Source organism: Giraffa tippelskirchi, chromosome 5 (assembly GCF_054371585.1).
Source record: "Giraffa tippelskirchi isolate mGirTip1 chromosome 5, T2T-mGirTip1v1.2.pri, whole genome shotgun sequence".
Taxonomy (NCBI): Eukaryota; Metazoa; Chordata; class Mammalia; order Artiodactyla; family Giraffidae; genus Giraffa; species Giraffa tippelskirchi.
In genome coordinates this window covers 152,412,013-152,433,618 of record NC_137279.1, presented here as the reverse complement: position 1 = coordinate 152,433,618, position 21,606 = coordinate 152,412,013, and the positions used below count along the sequence as shown (strand labels likewise).

General features: G+C 38.7%; 1 protein-coding gene across 3 annotated transcripts in view; it reads right to left on the bottom strand.

Annotated features, from left to right (window-relative positions):
- The window catches only part of WLS (Wnt ligand secretion mediator), a 118,072-nt gene that overhangs the window by 77,340 nt on the left and 19,126 nt on the right, over window positions 1-21,606 (bottom strand). The gene's annotated exons all lie outside the window — the stretch shown is intronic.

The window sequence follows — 21,606 nt, the reverse complement described above, 5'->3', positions numbered from 1 at the left end:
TTTACCAACTGAGCTACCTGCAAGCCCTATTAATACCAAGAGATCTCCCAAATCCAGGTGAGGATCCTTCAGTGATCTCTAGAGGTGTCATAAAGTATACCCGAGAGCCTTCTCACTGTATTCTTTCAATAAATAACTGGTGATTGAAAACATGTGTAGCCAGTTTTGTTCAGTTACCTCCTCACACCAAACAAATGTCACAAGAATCAACTATGCTTCATTTTCACCTGCTTGAAGGCTTGGAGGGCACTGGGGCTTCACAGAACACAGTGTATGACGTCAGGGGGGTCCGAGGCATGGTCAAATGACTTACTCTCAGGTAATTTGGAATCAATCGGTTAAACAAAGTATATCGCTTCAGGATCCTCATCTGAGAAATAAGATGGCTGGCTTCTAAAATTCAATCAAGATGGTTGGTTTCTGAGGCTTTTCTACACTCTGAAATTCTACAACACTGCTTTTGATTGACAGAAAGAATTATTTTGACTTTGGGATCCCATTGAAGGTACCTATCAGAGAGTGGGAACCCAAACACGGACTTGACACTTGAAGGATATACTAAAATATGATCCCTGCATTTTGAGACAGAGAAGGCAATGGCACCCCACTCCAGTACTCTTGCCTGGAAAATCCCATGGACGGAGGAGCCTGGTAGGCTGCAGTCCAAGGGGGCGCTGGGAGTCGGACACGACTGAGAGACTTCACTTTCACTTTTCACTTTCATGCATTGGAGAAGGAAATGGCAGCCCACTCCAGTGTTCTTGCCTGGAGAATCCCAGGGACGGGGAAGCCTGGTCGGCTGCCGTCTATGGGGTCGCACAGAGTCGGACACGACTGAAGCGACTTAGCAGCAGCAGCATTTTGAGAGGGATCATTTAATTTGATAGAACATTAACAACACAATTTTGTAATTATAAAATGGCCATATCACTATAAAAGAAAAATTGCAAAATACAGAAACGTTGAAGTTCAAAACAATATTTATCCAAAATCCCACTTGAGAGAAGGAACCACTGCTGTAAAAATATCAAAATATTATGTTTTTTCTATCAGTGTATACTTAAATAAAAATTCATAGAGGAATTAATTTGTAAAACTTTAAAATACATACTAACATTAACATATGTTTTTATAAAACAGGGTCATACCATACACAGTTTTGTAGCATTTTCTTTTCTATTCACTTAGCAAAGCAAAGTAGCACAGTGGTAAATAACACAACCTGTGGAGCCAACCTGCCTGGCTCTGTCATTTCTGGTTGTGTCACCATTAATTCAAGCTCGCAAAGTTAGGGGTAAATTTCTAAACCTGTGTGTGTATAACTTTTACTATCTCTTAAACGGCAATCATAGTAGTAACTAACTCTGAGTCACTATATACATTAAACAAGTTAACATATGAAAAGCATTCAGAACAGTGCTTGAAAGTACATGAAAAAATACAAAATTTTAGCTATTATATGTAAGTATTTTCTATATAATTAAAAATTTTCATCTAGTGGTTGCAAAATAATCATGTGATATACCAATTTAATTTACTTACATCTGAGCCCCTTGGTCCAAAAAGATTGTCTGTAAATAAGAATAATTCTTAGCCTAATATGTTTTGTTAGTAACTTACCTCAGCTCTTCCATCTGCTGCCTTAATTTGTCTATGGCATATTTTAATACTACAGAGAAATTCCAGATCTCATATATAATCTCTCCTTTATATTTTTTCCACTCTTCTGTATATAGAGAGATTTTCTAATTTCCAGATTCAGTAATCACCTTTATTATTTTTAACAATTTCATTTTTAAAAAATGCTTAAATAGTTGATCCACTTGAAATTTGGTTTGCTACAAGGGATGAGGTGAAAATCTAGTTTTATTTTTCTAAATCTTTAAATTATTCCTTACTGAACAAATGCTTCTCTTTTGTTGATTTATGACAGCACCTTTGTCTTATGTATACCAATAGATTTTTTTCTGGACAATCTACTCTATTCCATGTACTGTACTTTTTCATTTTTTTCCATGTATTGAACTTTAAATTCATGGCCCAACCAACATTATTTTAAATCATGTAAACGGATGGTTTATATCAATATCTGATAGAGTAAAACCCCTCCCCCACTGCATTTAATATTTGTATTTTTTGCTGGATTTGACTGAAATTACATTAACTCTATAAATTAATGTGGACAAAGTCAGCCTCCTTTCCCAACATTTAGTTTTTCCACCCAAGAACAGAGATTACTTCTCTATTAAATGGAGTCCATTTTGATATCTCTGAAAATTTTCATTGTTTTCTTCATGTAGATCCTTCTATTACAATATATTTTTAAATCTATTTATAAAACGTTTCTCTGAAAGTAGTGAAAGGAAAACAAATTATGGTTTATGCTCATGGTTTAAATATGTTTAATTTGGTACATATGATACTTGACCTACTGTGCTTTCAGACACTTTTTTTTTTTTTTTTTTTTCAGACACTTAATGAACAGAAATGATCTCTTATTTGGAAGAGATCAAAGAGCAACTAGAGGAATATGTAAAGTAAGAGGAAAAAATCATTTATGACTCGAGTGTGTATTATTTATTATTAATACTTTGCCCTACTTCTAATACTCAAATACATATTTTTCTATCCCTAAATATCCATCCTAATGGTAAATTTTGAGTAGTAAAATGTTATATTCCCAGAAAGCTGGGATAATGCCTACTAAAACTTATCAGAAAACATAGCACTGCTGAACTCTAGCTGTAAGTCCTTCAATGCAGTATCCTGAATACTGCAACACAGAGCCGTCACTAATTCAAACCAGAGAAGTTTTCCTTTAAAACTCAATGTATCATGAAGACATTTTATACCTAATCCATCTGAAATCAGACATCTTACTTATTATTAGAAATATGAATTGATCAAACTTTGGTCATCCTGACTCAGCTAAATAGCCTACCAACATTACAAAGACCAAGTGGCACATTTAACTAAACTCCTTTTAATGTGGTTAGAGGTATAAACAGGGAGACAAAAGTCATGAATTCTATTTTTGGCTAACATACTCAAACTGACTATTTGCTGCAGAAAATAGTTACTACATTTTAAAACTTCTATTCTTCCAAAATGAACCTAACCTTTTTTCATTTCTTTTTTTTATCCTTTTGAAAAACAAGTCACTCTCTTCTTAGACCAAAATGAAAAATAACTATCTGAGTTTCTAGTTAACCTCCAAAGCCACATTCCAAACTTTAATAACAGAGAAGCTGAACACTTTACGGGCACAAAGGCTGCATTTTTAATGGACATGGTGAACGCCTGCCTTTGTAGCAGCCTGAATTATTTTCATTCTTTCATTAGTCTAGTGTTTCTCACATAGAGAAAAATATCCCAGGAATACTAATATTTTCATAAACATCATAACTTGGAGAAGCCACAAGTGTATCTCAAGCCAAATGAGAATCACAAGTATTTTTCTCCACTTGAATAAATCTAGTCTAAAAAAACCTTCTGCATAACTTTAAAAACCTGAAGATAATTCAACATTTTCCATTTCTAGGAGTGCTCAAATGGCAACACACTTGTATTGTTTGAGAAAGTAAACAGAGATTCTGATATTTAAACAGAATAATGTTTCCTGAATAATATATTTACAGTTCCAGACAACTTCCTACTCCAGCTAAAAGTGAATTTCCAGGTGTTTCTTGAGTAGAAAGCATATCAATATAAACCAAAAACAAAGCCTACAGCTACTAGCTGGCTGCCTACTGTAGCAGGTGTTTTCATCAGCTATGGCCAAAATTGTGACTATGCAGGTCACAAAACAGTGTCTAAAAATCAAAAGAACTCTGATTTCTGTCTTTAATTTTTTTTAGAATTGTGAAAGATTTTATCATAAGAGAAAAGAATGAGATGGGAGAAGCTGAAATTATCTGTAACCTTTGAACAAGCCACAGTTGACTAACCAACAGTTATACATAAGGAAAGCCTCAGTTAGTCACCAGCATGGTTTTAGGGATTAATAGTTTGTGTATTTAAGAAGGGGGCTGGATGGATTCAGGTCAACAAACTGAGTCATGTTTGCTCAGGTGAAAGCTAAAAATAACGACTCCTCAGTATTCCTAGGATAGTAATATAATATCACCCAGCTGCCTTGGCACACATTTAAATGTCCCCTCTACCCATCCATATGGCATTTAGTTGAAAACAAGTGGCCTAAAACAACTTCCACATCAGTACAATTTAGTAGAGCAATCAGGCCCAAAATGAATATGCCCAGTCACTGTGGACTGGTTAGTCTATGTGGGTTAAAACCACTCTCACAGGAAGGCACCAAAGCTACTCTTTGAAAACACCACCCCATTTTAAGGCCAGTCCTCTTTACCATGTCAAACATAAGCTGTATTTTCTATTTTTTAAATCTGTATTTCAACACAGTATTTTTGGCCTCCACCTCTCCACTATAATGGAGAACTGTGAAATCTGACACTATACAACCTTTAAAGTAATAGGAAATCAATAAGACTTCTAATTCAAGGCTGTGGAAAACAGAACAAACACAACTTGAAGCCTCTTTGTAAAGTTGGTCACCTTTCAGTGACATATATTACTAAGGGTCATATTGCATTCTCCAAATATGTCTTGAGTACCTACTACACATGAAGTACTTAAGTGAACCTAATAGACACCGGCCACATGGAATATAAAAATAATGGGGAAAACAGACAATACATAAATGATTACAGGAAAAAGTAATTATAGCTGTGGTGATACTATATTTACCCTGACATTACCTGAGAAAGGGCAATAGTTGGATATTTGGAAGGTAGAAGAAATGAATTCACAAGAATGAGGCAAAAATTCCAGTCATCATTACAATGTAACCTTGAATAAAAACTCAAGTGAACAATGACTAAACCTGTACTTCTTTTGGAAGAATATTCATTGACTCCAGTCAGCTTCCTGTTATGGCATCTCAAATGGCTGTCCAGTTTACAAATTGCTATCTGGCCAACCACTACCTCTATCATGCTCAAAGCTGACTCAACATCAAATCATTAGCCCCTACTCCCGCCAAACCCTATAATTAGAGAGTTGGACAGAGATACAAGACTTGGTTGCCTCCTAGAAAAGTTAAAATAAAATTAAAACAACATGCTGACATGACACATGGTCTCCGTTTAAGCCAACACAGACTATTTATTTCTTTGCTTTATTACAAATAAAGAAGATCCCTTTAGCAATTATCTAGAAGTATTACTATTATGTGGGCACTGTGCTACCTAAAGATAGAGACAAATGACAGTCCCAGAGCCTGAGTTGCTCACACAGTCGAGTGTGGGAGGGTGAGAAATTGGCAGAGAAGTACATCCTGATTGAAACGTGCCCTTACAGATGTTTGCATAAGATGCATCATTTGTGAAGAGGCCTGGGAGAGCTGCTTGCCTGAGGCCTGGACTTAAAACTTCAAAGAGAGCAGGTGTTCATTTGCCAGTGGAAAAGGGGACAGGAGTGGGAAAGTCACTGAAGAAGAGCATGTGCTGGGTCAGAAAATATCTAGAAAATCACAGTACAGTCGTCCCTATGTGTCCACTAAGAATTGCTTCCACAACCCCCACAGATACTAAATTCTGAGGATGCTCAAGTCCCTTCTATAAAATGACACAGTATGGTCAGTCCTCCTGATCAGCAGACCAATCCCTGGCTGGTTGATCTACAGATACTGAAGGCCAATTGATGGTCTGTGTTTGAGAATTAAATTTAAAAAGTAATCATTTAACAAGTGAAAATGCTGAACCACATCAACCTTGTTACAGCCCTTGGCTTTTTTTGACCAGTGGTACAGTTCTCTAGAGGGCCTTGGCTTCTGCTCCCAAGAGTCTCAGCTTCATTTATACAGCAACATAAAGAAGAGACCCACAAACAACAGAATTTTTATTTGGGGGGGGAATCTTTCCTTCTAAGACATGCTGATATCTTGTAGGTAGCTACAAGGTAGCTAACAGGGGGCCCCAGAAGGAATGGAGAAGGCAATAGGGTCTCCAAAGAGCTTTGCAGTCTCCATTATCAGGAATAGCCTTCACTGAATGAAAGGAAGGCTGTCTTCGTTGCAACCAAAATGATATTTCAAGATTAATTTGCTTTGGGTTTCAAGGTGAAGGAATATGGAGAATAGACCAGTTAAAGGGATAATTCATGCTTACAAGCATTAATAACCAGAACCCCTCAAAGTGAAAAAGTAATGATTTAAATTAAAAATAGTCAACCACTTCAGAAATATTTTAGAGAATTTTTATAATAGCATCCAGCTAACAAAAATGAAAAAAACAAAAACCATACACACTGATTTAAAAACACAATCATTTCATGATGTCTGTATGTCAAATCATTATGCTGTACACCTTAACGTTATACAGTGCTGTATGTCAACCTCACCTCAATAAAGCTGGACAAAAAAATTTTTTTAATAAAAACATCCAGACAACTGCTAACAGCTACTTTCTACTGACTCAAGAGGGAGGTTGATTTAACTCTTGAAATCTAGTCTTAATTCAAAATCTGCTGTCATGATCTCTGCACCTCTATAAACATGAATAATTGATTTATCAATTTTTTATAATCCCATTTACTCTCTTTGTTTCCCAAAAGATTTTGGTTTACCAGTGAATATTAGACTTTTACTTTTAAAAAGGAATTGAAGCTGATTTAAAAGGATGGAATTAATACTTTGGGCATTAAAATTACTTGGTCTATGTCTGTATGTTAAAAGTGGAGCGTAAATGCAACAGCTGGATAATTTAAGCCCCCACAACTTTCACCTGAACTACTGATACAATGCTAAATGGCTCGATATCCATTTCACTTTGTAATATAAAGAAAACTTCCACTGCCTGGCTATGAATGGTATGTATAAGACATTTATAAAAGATTATATACTCAAATTGGTTCTAAGCTTTGCCTATCTGAATATCTATGCTTGCCTAAATGAGAATTTATAAGAAATGCATTAGGCATTTAAGTCCATTGGAAAATTCCAGGGTTTGCTTAGACTTCTTTGATTCCCTCCCACGAAAGGGCATGAGAGAAAGAGGTACATAAGTGGCAGAAACCAAGGAGACCAGATGAATATCTGTTATTTATACAACTACAATTTTTGTTCAAAGATTCCCCTCCCCCCAAAACACTTATTTAACATAAAGGAATCTGGCTAAATTTAGAAATTAGTGTTTAAATGTATTAAATAGAGTTCCCTCAGAGACCCCACCTGTCTTTCTCAAATTCAGAAACCTCCTACATTAATTCTAGTTAAAAAGATACATGTGGCATAGACCATAGGGCCAAAGTAGCCATATCATATTATCTGGTCTAGTTATGAGGTTTCAGACACTAGCAATTCCTTGAGCTGATTCTAGTTACTGTTCCCACTAGGTCAGTTTGTAAAAAAAGACTGCTTAGTGTCTACCACAACATGTACCTCAGTTTTAGAATGTCTCATCATAATGACCACTTCAAAATTTTCAGCCAAAGAAAGTGTAAATACTTGTGTTAAACTGACTTAGTGCTTCGGAATTAACTGACTCAGTCTGTTAATTCCTTTACCGAAATTGCTCTGAAGTTCTAAATGGTCAGACACTCTACCTCTGCCACTGACTTTGAAGATAAAATTCTCCTATATTTCAACCAGACCAATTAAATCTTACTAGATTACTAAGTGAAATATTATTTTACAATTCAATTTCAATTATTGGAGAACTGAGAGGGGATGTGCAGGGCCAAGATCTGGGGAAGTAATTTTCAGAATTACCCTAGCTATGCCCTAGTGCGTGTAATGGGGTACACTAAGTGATATGTAATTCATTCTTGCCAGCAGTTTTCAGTAAGTAGTAATTAATTATGCTAACATCTGTTCTAGGAAAGCTAAATTTTTAAACACAGCAGAACAATCCTCTACACTAACCTGCCACTACCAGTACACCTCCCCCCCCACATAGCAGAGTTGGATGCAAAGTAGTTTGTACTGTACACACACAATTCAAGCACGTATTTTAAAACAGCTCCCTACAACATAAACTTATGAATAAATGACCTTTCGACATCAAAGTTTCATAAATTGTACAAACACTTGGTGTCATTCTTTTAAAAAATATTGAAAAGTAGTATATATCTTCGTATGAGAGGATTTTAAATGCTTAGCCAGCAACCTCAATTGTTCTGGAGCCAAAGATGTAACAGCTTTGAAGAATAGAAGAATTACTCTACATTTGTCAGAATCTACACAGCAAACATGAAGCACCACTTGGCTTCCATTATTTGCCTGGCTTGGATCCCGTGGAACTGAGGAGTGTTGGAACCAAGAGGAAAAAAAATTAGAGTGCTTTGGGAAACTGAGCCAAATTCTTACATAGTATCTGAAATGCTGTGGTAAACATGAAGTTTCTTTAGGCTCAAGATTAGTGTCAGTTTTTTTTTTTTGCTTTTTAAAAAAATAATAAAATGCACATAAAGAGCCCTGCCAGAGGTTTAGCACATAAAATCTGCCAACCATTAGACATGCTAACTGGGGGAGCAATCCTGAATTCAGGTTAAAAAACTGACCCTCAACTTTGGTGTCTGGCAACAAAGAGCGATTAAATTAAGAAGCTTGACAAGAGTATATCAAATCACCGTTTCTAACCTCTAGCTCTGAAAAATACCTACAATTACTGTTTCTCCATCACTTTAGAAATACTCAGAACACTATAAACTAAACACACATGAAGTGAACAAAAAAGGCCTCCAAAGAAAAACCAAATGGCTCATCTGTTGATGCTATTGCTCATCACTCGGCAAACCAGTCATCTGGGCTGAATTTTTTACTTTGTGCCAATGTGTCAAAATCAGCCACCTTTCAGCCAAAAGGCTGTGGAATGCAGCCAAGACCACCTATGGAAAGTGAATTATAGCATCTTATAATTTACTACCTTGGCTATGATCTCATAAACCCAGCATGGAGGGCAAACCACCTCTTGTGTGGGAAATCTCTCAGAGTCCCTATAGAGGCCCCCAAAGCTGCTCTGGCAGAGTATTGGGGTGGGGAAGACACCAAGTTAGCCAGCTGGCTCTACAAGCCATTGAGCTTGCCACTGGCACATGTGTGGGGCGACACTCTAGGGTTGGAAAACCCTCAAATTAAATCTTCTAGGAGAAACAGCTGCTTTGTTCTGAAGTCTGTATTACACTCTATAATAATGTTACACTTTTATTACCTATAATTATTATTATCAGACATGTATTTTTATAAATTACAGATATTCTACTTTTATCAATGTTAAAAATAAACATGTACATTAACTAATATGTAACTTGCACACTGCATTTTACAAAGCGCTTTCAGACACTTGGATTATTAAACAGGTTAAGTTGTCATTAGAATGGTCCCCGCTGTATATGCATTAGATTGGTGGTTTTCTCCCACCAGTAAGCGGCACAGCTGGGACTGGAACCCTGGTCTTCACATTTGCTGCTCCTTCCAGTATACCACATTGCCTCAATTGCCAGTTTATTTATTAGCCCTCACTACTTATTAGTACCTGAGAGGTGACTTGCAGAGCAGAATGATAGCTAAGGATGACTGAACAGGACCATAAGGAGCTCCACAGACAAGGCACTACCTAGCACTACTGACAGCTTATCTGGAAAGACTACAGTCAGCAACAGACGGCCTCCACCAGGTTCCATAAAAGGGTGATGGAATAACAGGCTCCCAAAATGCACTGAACTCACTTGAAACTAATTTTACTACAGTTTTGGTTCTAACTTCAAATTCTGGGCCAGCAGTCTGGGATATTTCACCTAGAGAAGATCCAACTCAAGGAACACATGATGAAGTTGCCATGGAAGAGTCTGTGACAGACCTCGTAGGCAGAATAAGGGCCAAGGATACAAATGAGAGGCAGAGGCTGAATTCAGAGCAACTGAAGGAAGAATTCATTGACAATTTGGGTAGACAGACAATGGCACAACTTGACTCAGGAAAGGGCGAGCTCTCCACCACATCCAGGGAAATGTTCAGGAAATAACTGAATAGATAAGAGCCTGAACTAAGTAAGTTTTTCTCAGTGACAACAAAATAGTAAAGTCACAATGTATTCATACATGCAGGATATTAGGGAATAGAGACCTTAGCATTCAATAAAGAGGGTCATGGAGTTTACTGATTATTTTTTGCCATATTCTGACCCATTTAGGAAAGGAACAAAAGCACAGGTCATGCTGAAGGGTCAAAAATTTAGTGTTGGACAGTACAAGTTGAGGCTGCTGCTGCTGCTGCTGCTAAGTCGCTTCAGTCGTGTCTGACTCTGTGTGACCCCACAGATGGCAGCTCACCAGGCTCCTCTGTCCCTGGGATTCTCCAGGCAAGAATACTGGAGTGGGTTGCCATTTCCTTCTCCAATGTATGAAAGTGAAAAGTGAAAGTGAAGTCGCTCAGTCGTGTCCGACTCTTTGAGACCCCATGGACTGCAGCCTACCAGGCTCCTCCGTCCATGGGATTTTCCAGGCAAGAGTACTGGAGTGGGTTGCCATCGCCTTCTCCACAAGGTCAAGCAAGTTCTGTTAATGACTTTATTTGGAACTTCACAAATGCTAAGAAAAATCATTTTCCCTTCTCTGATTACTCAAGAAAAACTGGACCTTATACACTGTGAATTCCTTAGAACTGGAGGTAGAGGCACATGTTAAGGGTAAAGGAATTGGGTTTTTTAAAACACTGAAATAACAAAAAATTGAGTAAAGGCCAAGTGGTTAAGAACCACTTGGTTGGTCCAGTGGTTAAGAACCCACCTGCCAATGCAGGGGACACAGGTTTGAACCCTGCTCCAGGAAGATCCCACATGCCACAAAGCAACTAAGCCCTTGTGCCACAATTACTGAAGCCCATGAGCCCCAGAGCCCATGCTCTGCAACAAGAGAAGCCACTGCAATGAGAAGCCAGAGAACCACAACAGAGTAGCTCCTGCTCCCTGCAAAAGGAGAAAGCTCATGTGCGGCAAGAAAGACTCAGCGCAATCAAAAAAAAAAAAGGTAAAGTCACTAAATACAGGTTAAATATTTTAATATTTTTATAAGGTCCAGGTGTTAGCTCAAGTGCCATCTCCTTCATTCAATTTGTTAAACACCTATAACATGCCAGCATCTAAGGCCTCCACCAATTTCCCACCAGTAACAAATGATCCTTACACTACCTCTGATGCCAATATCACCTGGTCTGTGCCTCTATTCGAGCCTTTTACTTTATTTGTAAATATAGCTTCTGAACCCTACAAAATTATAAGTTCTACTGGTGAGGGACCAAGTCTTATATAGCATCAAGCATAGAGATTGAATATATAGGTCCTCCGAACCTGAAATGAAGTATTTACATTGAAGAGTCTTTATGTCATAATAAACACATTGTTATGCTTGATTTATCTAACAAGCTTTTATCAAACACCCATTAGATCATTTAAATATGTCCTTAGTGTATCACACCCATGGCCCACCTATAGCAAAGTACAATTAAGACTAGCATTCAGAGAGTTTGGGAAGAAGCCACAGCTGCCTTCTGTGATGCCATCCTCACAATGGTACACATGCTCATTTCCATTGAGCACATGATGGTTCATGCAGATCTTCATTAACCTACATATGAAAGGAATACTGAATTTTGAGGACCAAAATGAACTTGTCCTAAACTGAAACATGCACACCCCAATCCACAGGAAAAAAAAAAAAAAGTAAATTCACACATCAAAAGAAGGTATATAAGACAAACAACAGTCAAGCAAAAAATATGGTAATTTTTGAAAAATTTCTTCCAAAGGGTTTGCAGCCAATATTAAAATTATAGGAGGATGTTTAGATACCACTCTTCAGCATATTTCCTGGAAACTAAAGTTCACAAAGATAAGATAGTTATTTACCCTGCCAACACTGCCCTGAAGGGATCAAGACCTGCACAATGGAAAGAAAATAAGAGACAAAATGAGGTAAAATATTCACATCTTAAAGAATCTACCTGCCAAGGCAGGAGACACAGGAGACGTGGGTTCGATCCCTGGGTTGGGAAGATCCCCTGGAGAAGGAGATAGCAACCCACTCCAGTATTCTTGCCTGTGAATTTCAAGTCACTTTCTTTTAAAGGCATCAAATCCTACTTTTGAGACAAAATCTACAAAACAGCTCAGACAGAAACCTGCTGCCTGTATGATCTATTTACCTAGCAGCTCTAAATGAGTTTTTCTTTCTGGTCCAATGAATTACATATAAAAGTTCTCAAAAGAGTAGCAAAGAAAGGCAGTGGAAGACTTGACACTGAACGAACTGTGGAGCCAGGATAGTATAGAAGTCTTGAGATGACACATGGAGCTTCTGAATGGTGACAGGCAACTACAATTGTGACCAGAGTGAAGATTTAGTTAGGGTAAAGAGTCTGAGGGCGTGGAAGTGCGAGAGAGAAGTTAAGCATGTCCAAGTTCTTTGCATGGGCAATATCATTTGCTAGGAGAGGAATCAAAAGAAATTGAGTGATATGTCATATGACAGTCAGACTATATAGAAGCTGGAGTATCAAGCTTATTAAAGAGCTCAGTTTATATGAAGTGGGGGGTGTTACAGCTAAAAGGTCAAATACACAAATGACTAAGATTTGAAAGAGTAGTTAGAATTATTCTAGGTGGTTCCAATGTTGCAAGTTCAAAGGAAGAAAATCTGAGAGCAATAAAAATCAGACAGTCCAAAGCTGACCTAACCAGTTGAAGACAATCAATTGCCCACACTTGTGTGAGTAGGGTTAGTGTGAGTAGGAATGCTCCTGATACTAACACTTGGTACGTGCAAAGAGTACAGAGGATGAGGGGGCTTCCCTGGCGGTCCAGTGGTTAAGAATCCACCCTGCAAGAAGGGGCCCCTGGTTCAATCTCTGGTCTGGGAAGATCCCATATGTCACGGAGCAACTAAGCCCATGTGCCACAACTACTGAGCCTACATGCAGCAACCACAGAAGTCTGGTTGCCTAGAGCCCGTGTTCCCCAACAAGAGAAGCCATCGCACTGAGAAGCCCCTGCTTGCTGCAACTAGAGAAAGCCCGTGTGCAGCAATATAGACCTACCACAGCCAAAAGATAAATCTTTGAAAAAACAAAAAAGTGCAGAGGGCATTCCCACTGGATGGGGATGAAAAGACTGCCTTAAGGCCTTCTCCATCATTACACTCTACTAGCACTCTTCATATGTTCAGAGCTTCAACTCCGGCCACAAATTGGCTTGCTACTCCTGAATTACTACAAGTTTGAGGATAAGAATCTTGGCAGAATGAATTATCCCAGAGATGGGAATTGTGGCTTTCTAGTACTAGATATACCACTAAGCAGACAAACTATTCAACCAAGCTTGAGCCCCCAGTTCTCTCAACTGTAAAAGGCAGTGTTTTCACTGCTAGACACTCCTAACTTAGAAATGTTTCGACTCTAAAGATAATTTATATATTCTATGTTATGGTGAAAGTTATTCTTTTTAAGGTTAAAACGTACCCTTTTAAGTTAGAATCAATGTATAAGCCAAGACTATAGGCTGCCATGCCTTACCCATCTAGCCCCTTCTCTCATTTTCCTTGTTATTTTCACATCTGTTAGAGGAAAAGACTATCATCTCCTACACTCTCTGTTTCCTACTGAGGCCAAAATGGGCTCTGGGTGTTTTCTGTCTTCCAACAACTGGTGATATCAACAAACTATTCCAGAAAGTAGAGGAAAAGACTATCATCTCCTACACTCTCTGTTTCCTATTGAGGCCAAAATGGGCTCTGGGTGTTTTCTGTCTTCCAACAACTGGTGATATCAACAAACTATTCCAGAAAGTAAAGGCAAGCTAGAGCAAACTGTATATGTAAAATTTCATTCTGATGAATTCAGCACAGTGAAATATACTACATAATATATACTATGGGAAGGTGGTCCAATCTACTCATAATGAAAACATTTAGGGAAAAAAACAAAAAACTCCATTCCAGCTTCTAGCTGATGGCCCATACACTCACAGTATAACACAACACAAAGACATTCCAATACAATGAAATAATCTGGAGTATGTCCAACCTCTGTTTTTCAGGATGATAGAGATAGGCTCAACAGAGCTGAGTCTATTATTCAGAAGAAATGGAAATCGTGGCAAACACTGCCCTAAGCCAAAAGATTATGGGCAAAATTTGCTAACAAGACATCAATTCACAACATTCATTCAGATTTTCATTTCAACTGCTGGGTTAATATATTTCAAAATTTATTCAGATTACCCTTTATGAAAAAAAGTCCTAAGAGAAAACAACAATTACTGTGCAGCAAGAGAAATGTTTTCACTGGAAAGATTTTTTAGATTACTGTAGGCATTTACAAAAACAGAATAAGAAAATTTAAAAGCAAGGGCTCTAGACTCAGAAAAACTTGGGATCAAATTCCAGCTCTATTACTTACTAGCAATTTAGCTGGGCTATTTACTACGTAGCCTTACAAAATGTCAGTTTCTCCTTTGAAAAGTTTGCTGAGAGAACCCACATCGTAAGTTTGTTGTAAAGATTAAAGTAATTAATAAAAAGAGTCCATCACACACAGTACCTCGCACATAGCGAGGTCTTAATGAGTGTTAACTATTGATAGTAAGGATGCTGCTAGCAGATGGTGAAGAAGAATCTGATGGGAGATGGCAACATACTCCTTGCTCTCTACCCTGTCTCTCCCTCCTCCCTCCAGGGATGTGTTTATCTAAACACTGAAGAACTAAAAGGTCTGAATCTTGGGTCACTAAAGACAGAGGCTCTTAACAGTCAGAGAGGACACTATCAGAATTTTGACTTGAACATCTAAGATGTCTTTCCCTAAGAAATATCCCAGGGATATCCTAAGTAGCATGTTTAAACATAGAATTAGCTCTTAATTTTCTCCTCAGTGAAATGGGATTTTAACATCTTTTTTCACAATTTCATAAATTATTAGGAAATAACTATAGCCAAGAGTATTAATGCAGGCCTTCCCTCCTCCTCCCTGCAGATAAAGACAATGCTGCTCTTGCTTGATCTGCTGCATGCCCTCACCTGGTCCCCAACAAGCATTCCACTATTGTTGCTAAATGGATTCTTTGAGTTTTCATGACACACAATCAAGAGAAAAGGGACAAGTATAAGAGAAGGGCTTGGATTATGGAGAATTTTACCTGAGGTGGTTTTAGGGGTATTTTGGAAGACAGAGGTTAGAAGCATCAAAGAAAATGGGGATTTCCAGAAGCAGTGCTACTGATTATGTCTTCTTTACTGTGTTTCACAGTATGAATAGAGAACTTAAGTTATTATACTATTTTAAATTCATTTTTGGTGGATTGCCCATTTCTCTGACAGAATCACTACTTCAAGATGGATCAGTTAGCTCAGTCATGTCTTTAAATAGGGGCAACATTAAAAAAAAAAAGATAACAGGTGCAAAAACTTCAACAAACCTTTGGCAGGACTTATTCAATTAGCACATAACACATGACATTGGGAAGATGGAAAGGACTGACATTTTATAAAGGCAAGTTAGGGGCTGACCATATGAGGCTTGAGCTACAGATATGCTAGATCATCATTTTATTTCAATATCTTGTTCAAAGTCTCAGCTCTTTACAATCAGAGAGCTGCACATGCCTATTCCCTCTTGATATTCCTGGCTACCCTGTACCCTTCCCTCCACTCCAGAATTTCTCCCTGAGCACTACTGACATTTTGGGCTAGATAAATTTTGTGGGGCTGTTTTGTGCACTATAGGGTATTTGGCAGGAGCCCTGGCTTCTATTTACTAGTTGCCAATAGCATCTTCTCTCCTCTCGAATGTAGTGAAAATCAAAAATGTCTCTAGACATTGCCAAATATCCTCTGGGGAGGTGGAGATTGAGGGGTGGGAGCCGAAAAATTAATCCTGGTTGAGAACTCCTGCTTTATCCTAATCCCTCAAATTTAGAAGAAAAATTAATACCCTGCTAAGCCAACCTGTGACACTCCCTTTTCAGAGTTTACAACTCAGGGATTCCAGGCCCTCAATAATCCATAACCATCACAGTTGCCTACATGCTGGACTGGCTGCATTATGTATCAGGTTGTTATCTACAAATTATAAATGATTGTAAAAGTTACCGGTTGTTGGGTATTTCATACATGCCAGGAAGTAGAAGAGAGGATTTAACTGGGTTGATTTTCATTCTTATACAGCAGTAAGTGGTAAATATCATTATCTCCATTTAGAGATAAGTAAAACGAGGCTCTGAAAATGTAAATAATTCAACCAAGGTCACAGCTTGACCAATGGTTGGTCACAATGGTTGGTCACAGCTTGGTCAATGGTTGAGCTGGGGTTTAAACCTAAATCCATTTGGGTCCAGAGTCTCTATCTTAGGTCACACTGTTTCTCCTAATGAGAAAAACCAATGCAGACATATATGGAAAGTACATTTGGCATAAGTTACATGAGCTAAAATGGGGAGGTCAGTGCATAGATTGTTATAGAACTCAGTTTTCTCTGAACTAAGCTGATCACCAGTAATAGAAATGTGTTTGTTCTAAGGATACTAATGAGTTGATTTTTGATTTATGGATTTCCTGCTGAAAACAGGAAAATGGTGGTTTCCTGTAAGTAGAAACAAGCAGTATCTGGTTGCCATGGTAGCAGAAATAAACTTAATCTTGATTGAGAATACAATCACCATATAGAAACAACAAGTATGGTAAGGAATCTTATCAGAAAAGAGTGTTTTCACCTGGAAAAGAGAAAGTCAAAAGAGAGAAATGATATAGTGATCTTATGGAAAAAACCTAAATGAAGTTTCCAGGCAACACAATATTTGAACTTTTTGGCCCACTCAATATTTGAAAAGTCCCCATCTAACAAAAGGGAAGCAGCACATATTCTAGGTTATTCTAAAAGTAAAATCCAGGATTCATGAGTAAAAATTACAATGAATTATAATACAATCTGGTAAGGGAAGCCAGTTTTTCACTGACTCATAATAAAGAACATTTAACCATCATAATGTTTCAACTAGATTCAAAAATTAAACACTTTTAATTGTCTATTTAGCAACTGTCACTGGAATGGAGAAATGCTGGCAGGAAGGTTGTCTCTGCTGGGGAGATCCCAGTGTGGGTAAGGTTAGACTCAACAAATTCCCAGCCCCTTATAAAACAAGAATCTCTGTTTTTCTAAAGAACTGGGAAATTTCAGATTCCAGTGCAAACAGAGAGTGGGAAAGCTGGAGATCTCCATTAGGCACAGAGCACCAGCAGCAGCTCACTGCCATAATAAGAAAGGCAGACTCCAATCTTGCCTGGGAAGGAAATATCATTCAGGTGAAACAGGTTAAGAGAGGAAGACCTGGTGGGGGACTTTTTTCTGTTCTGAATAGATGAACATGGGATAGTGCAGTAGGGTGTTTTTAAAAAAGGAGTGTTTTCCAACCCTAAGATACACTGTGATGCATCTTCCTTGGAATTTACAGCCACGTCTCACTATCTGATTTCAAAAATCCATTCAGTATTTTAAAGAAAACAGAAAAAAAAACCCAAAACATCCAGGTAAGGAGGAGGCTCTTGAGAGTCCCTTGGACTGAAAGGAGATCAAACCAATCAAGCCTAAAAGAAATCAACCCTGAATATTCATCAGAAGGACCAATGCTGAAGCTCCAATACTTGAGCCACCTGATGCGAAGAGCCAACTCACTGGAAAAGACCCTAATGCTGGGAAAGATTGAGGGCAGGAGGAGAAGGGACGACAGAGGATGATATGGCTGGATAGCATCACCAGCTCAATGGACACGAGTCTGAGCAAACTCTGGGAGACAGTGAAAGACAAGGAAGCCTGGCGAGCTGCAGGCCACGGGGTCGCAAAGAGTGGAAAACGACTTAGTGACTGAATGACAACAAAGGAGTAACTAGAAGAATAGCTCATTGCCTTTCTTCTAAACGCTAACATTGCCTTTGGCTTCACTAGCCTTGATATGCCTCAATGAACAATTCATCACTAGATTCAGGGGATGGATGCTGCTGCTAAGTCGCGTCAGTCGTGTCCGACTCTGTCCGACCCCACAGACGGCAGCCCACCAGGCTCCGCCATCCCTGGGATTCTCCAGGCAAGAACACTGGAGTGGGTTGCCATTTCCTTCTCCAATGCATGAAAGTGAAAAGTGAAAGTGAAATCGGTCAGTTGTGTCCGACTCTTCACGATCCCATGGACTGCAGCCCACCAGGCTCCTCTGTCCATGGGATTCTCCAGGCAAAAGTCCTGGAGTAGGGTGCCATTGCCTTCTCCGCAGGGGATGGATAGGACAGGGCTAACCTCAAACTTTCCACTTGGAAAACCAGCCACATCGTAAATTTGTTGGACCTGTCTTGGAAAAAAAAATTGTTATAAAGTCAACTTCTGCTAAGGCACACAACCTCCCCTGTAAAAGGGAAGAGGTGCTAAAATAATAACAGGTTTAAAAAAAACATACTGATTCATCTTACCATATTAAATATGAATAATACTAAGAGAATTTTCCCTATCTCTTCATCTCCAGGACACACAAAGCATTTACATTCTCATTATTTTGCACCCATTAAGTGGGTAGCAAAGATTATTATCCTCCTTTGATTTCTAAGAAAGGGACTACAGCAAGATTAAACAAGTAAGTTGTCCAAGTTGCTCAGTAAATTGAGATGTTTGAAGCTGTCCATTCAGTATTTGCTTAGTATTACAAAGTGACTGAATCCTAACTCACTGATATTCCTAAACTTCTCTCTTCCCCATTTCCAAACATGGGTGAAATTTTCTGCTAAGCACAAAGCTGCCACCATGTTGATTGTGGACAAGGGGATCCTATCAGGTCAGCACCATGTCTGCAAGAAGCCTGTCACCACACCTGACTTGGTTTTCCAACCAGAATCCACCCACTACTTTATCAAGTGAAGTTGATTCTGCCTGGCCATGTCTGGGAAATTTTTAACTCCTTGATTAGCTATTAACAATTGGTTTCACTCAGACGAGACAGAGGACAAAATAATAGTGGTTTTAAAAAATGCCTCCACCATTCTGATTACAAAAGAGGCATGATTAACGAAGTTCCCTTTGTGTCCAAGCTCCATTCTGAAAGCCAGAGAAAGAGCTTTCCACCCCCCTGTTTTGACTGCTGAGTCTTTTCCTACTTGTCTCATCACCCACACAATCTGTTCATAGCCCAGAGAGACAATCCAGCCAGTCTGTGGAGAGTTCCTAAAACATTTATGTCGTGAAAGCAGACAGGATGAACAGGACCTCATCTCACAAAGGATGACGGGACATTCAGCAAAAGAGTTCACAAAGGGAAATACAGACGGAAGGCTCTAGGCTGAATGGATTTGCCCACAATGACTAACACAATGCCTGTCCTTATGGGTATTTGTAAACCTTCTAGTCAATTTACAGCCACCCCCAGGTTTTGTCCCCAAAACCACTGCTTTTAGAAAGCCCAGTTTTTAAAGAAAATATAATTATCGAGTTAAAGAGGTCCAAATCGGTGCTCTCAGGATCATTCAGTCTCTCTAGACCTTTAAAGACGAAAACAGCAAGTAAGACAAAGATTCTTAGCTCAAAGTTCCAGCTCAACCATGTCAGTGGGGCAAGATATGCATATAAAACAGAGCATTGCCCAGCACATAGTAAGTGCTCAATGAATACTACCTAACATTTTTACCACATCCTGCTGTTTTATTAATGATATTTTTATATATGTCCTGCCTGTCTATTCAGCTAAAGCAGGCCCACCTTATCTTTCCTTGGTACATTTCAGAAGATAAGTTCCCTGCCTTCAAACACATCTTCTTATTTACAGATGTACAGATCTGTGGCAAGTTACAGACAAGATACTAAACCTAGTCTCACAGCTGGTGAGAAGTAGGTTCCTTGAGATCTCAACTCATTAACTTCATGCTTTCCTTCCATGACAAGATAGATGAGCAGATTATCATGATTTATGCCTCTTGATGTGTCTAAACAGATTTCTAATCTGTCAAAGACTTTGAGGACTTACTTTAATGCCCTTGACACAAAAGAAATGAGTGGTAAAGGCCAACATATTTGGCTTTGAGAAAAACATGCCTCTGTTTTTATTTGCCATGGGAAAGCATTACTAGCTCTACTTAGCAAATAATCAAAGGCAAGAAGCAGCATAAGGGATTAAATGATATATCTAGGGAGGCAAATGGGCTACAACCAGATTTCTCTGATACGCCACTCATAGCTTTTTCTATTAAGTTTATTCTTAATTCAGTACTTGAATGATATGAATCTTGTCTTGAATTATACACATCAAATTGTCCTTCCAATGACCACCCATACCACAAAGGCCCAGGTCAAACTCCCTAGTTCTTCAAAAAAATTATTTTTATCTGATCTAAAAAATACTTAGAACACTTAGTCTATTTCACTCACTTTGACCTTAACAAATATCTTTATTTTATTGTCTTGCCTCTCCAGTCAAATTTAAGTTGCCTGAAGGCAAGATCCATGCGTGCATTCCTTCTATAGCCCATGACTAACCCTGCTCAGGGGTTGTAGTAACACGTACCAGCTCATTGTTTGTTCTGCCTCACAGACTTCTGGATGTCCCAAAGAAACTTCGAGTCATCAAAATACCTACTCAAGTTTCCCAACCATTCCCCTCAAATACTAGTCTACTTGGGTAGTCATTAAAGTTTCTCCTGGGCCTTCAAGAACCTCATTTTAGCTGCTGGGACATCCTCTTGCCATTCATTTCACACACACACATCCAGCTCGGCAGGAGTACATGTTGCAATGAGCTTGGCTTCAGAGCCAACAGCCTGGCCAAGTTCCAAGAATTGTCACTAATGATCTTTACCAGCCAGTTGGTGCTCCAACAGTGGTGCCACACACACCATTTCAACTACTGCTCTAGTTGGAAGAGCTGTGCCTAACAGAGGTTGGTTCCATGCCTAATTTTATTTTTTAATTGCTACTAAAGGCCTATTCCACCAGACATGAGCAAACTCTCCAAATAAGCTTTCTATGATAGATTAGTGGTCTCCATTGATCTGTCGTTAACCAAAGGCATAGTAAGTGTATTAGTCTGGAGTCTTGGTTGCAAAAGAAAGGAAACCCTGCATCAAGGTGCTTGAGAAAAAATTAAATTAATCAATAAATTAGTAAAGAGATGATGAAAAATGTCCAGAGACAGAGTGGTCTTTAGATAGCAATTGTTTTGAGAAATCAAATTATATCAACAGATCTCATTTCTTTACAGTCACTGAATTCTAGCTTATATTTTACTAGCTTAATTTTTGGGCTTCGTGGGAAGGACTCCAACAGTTCCAGGCTCATGCTATCTGAGTTCAAGTTCAATAATAAACAGAGAGGACATCTCCTCCTGGTAGCTTCCACAACAAGTCTCAGACTTCATTCTGATTAGACTAAATTGAGCCACGTGCCCCTGTGGCTTGGTCACATCCCATCACTGGAGTCAGAGGTGAAGAGTCTCTTAAACCTCATGGTCTGAGATTGAGAAAGGGAGGTACCACAAAGGAAATGCAGAATCCTGCTATCAACGGAATTAGGCTGAA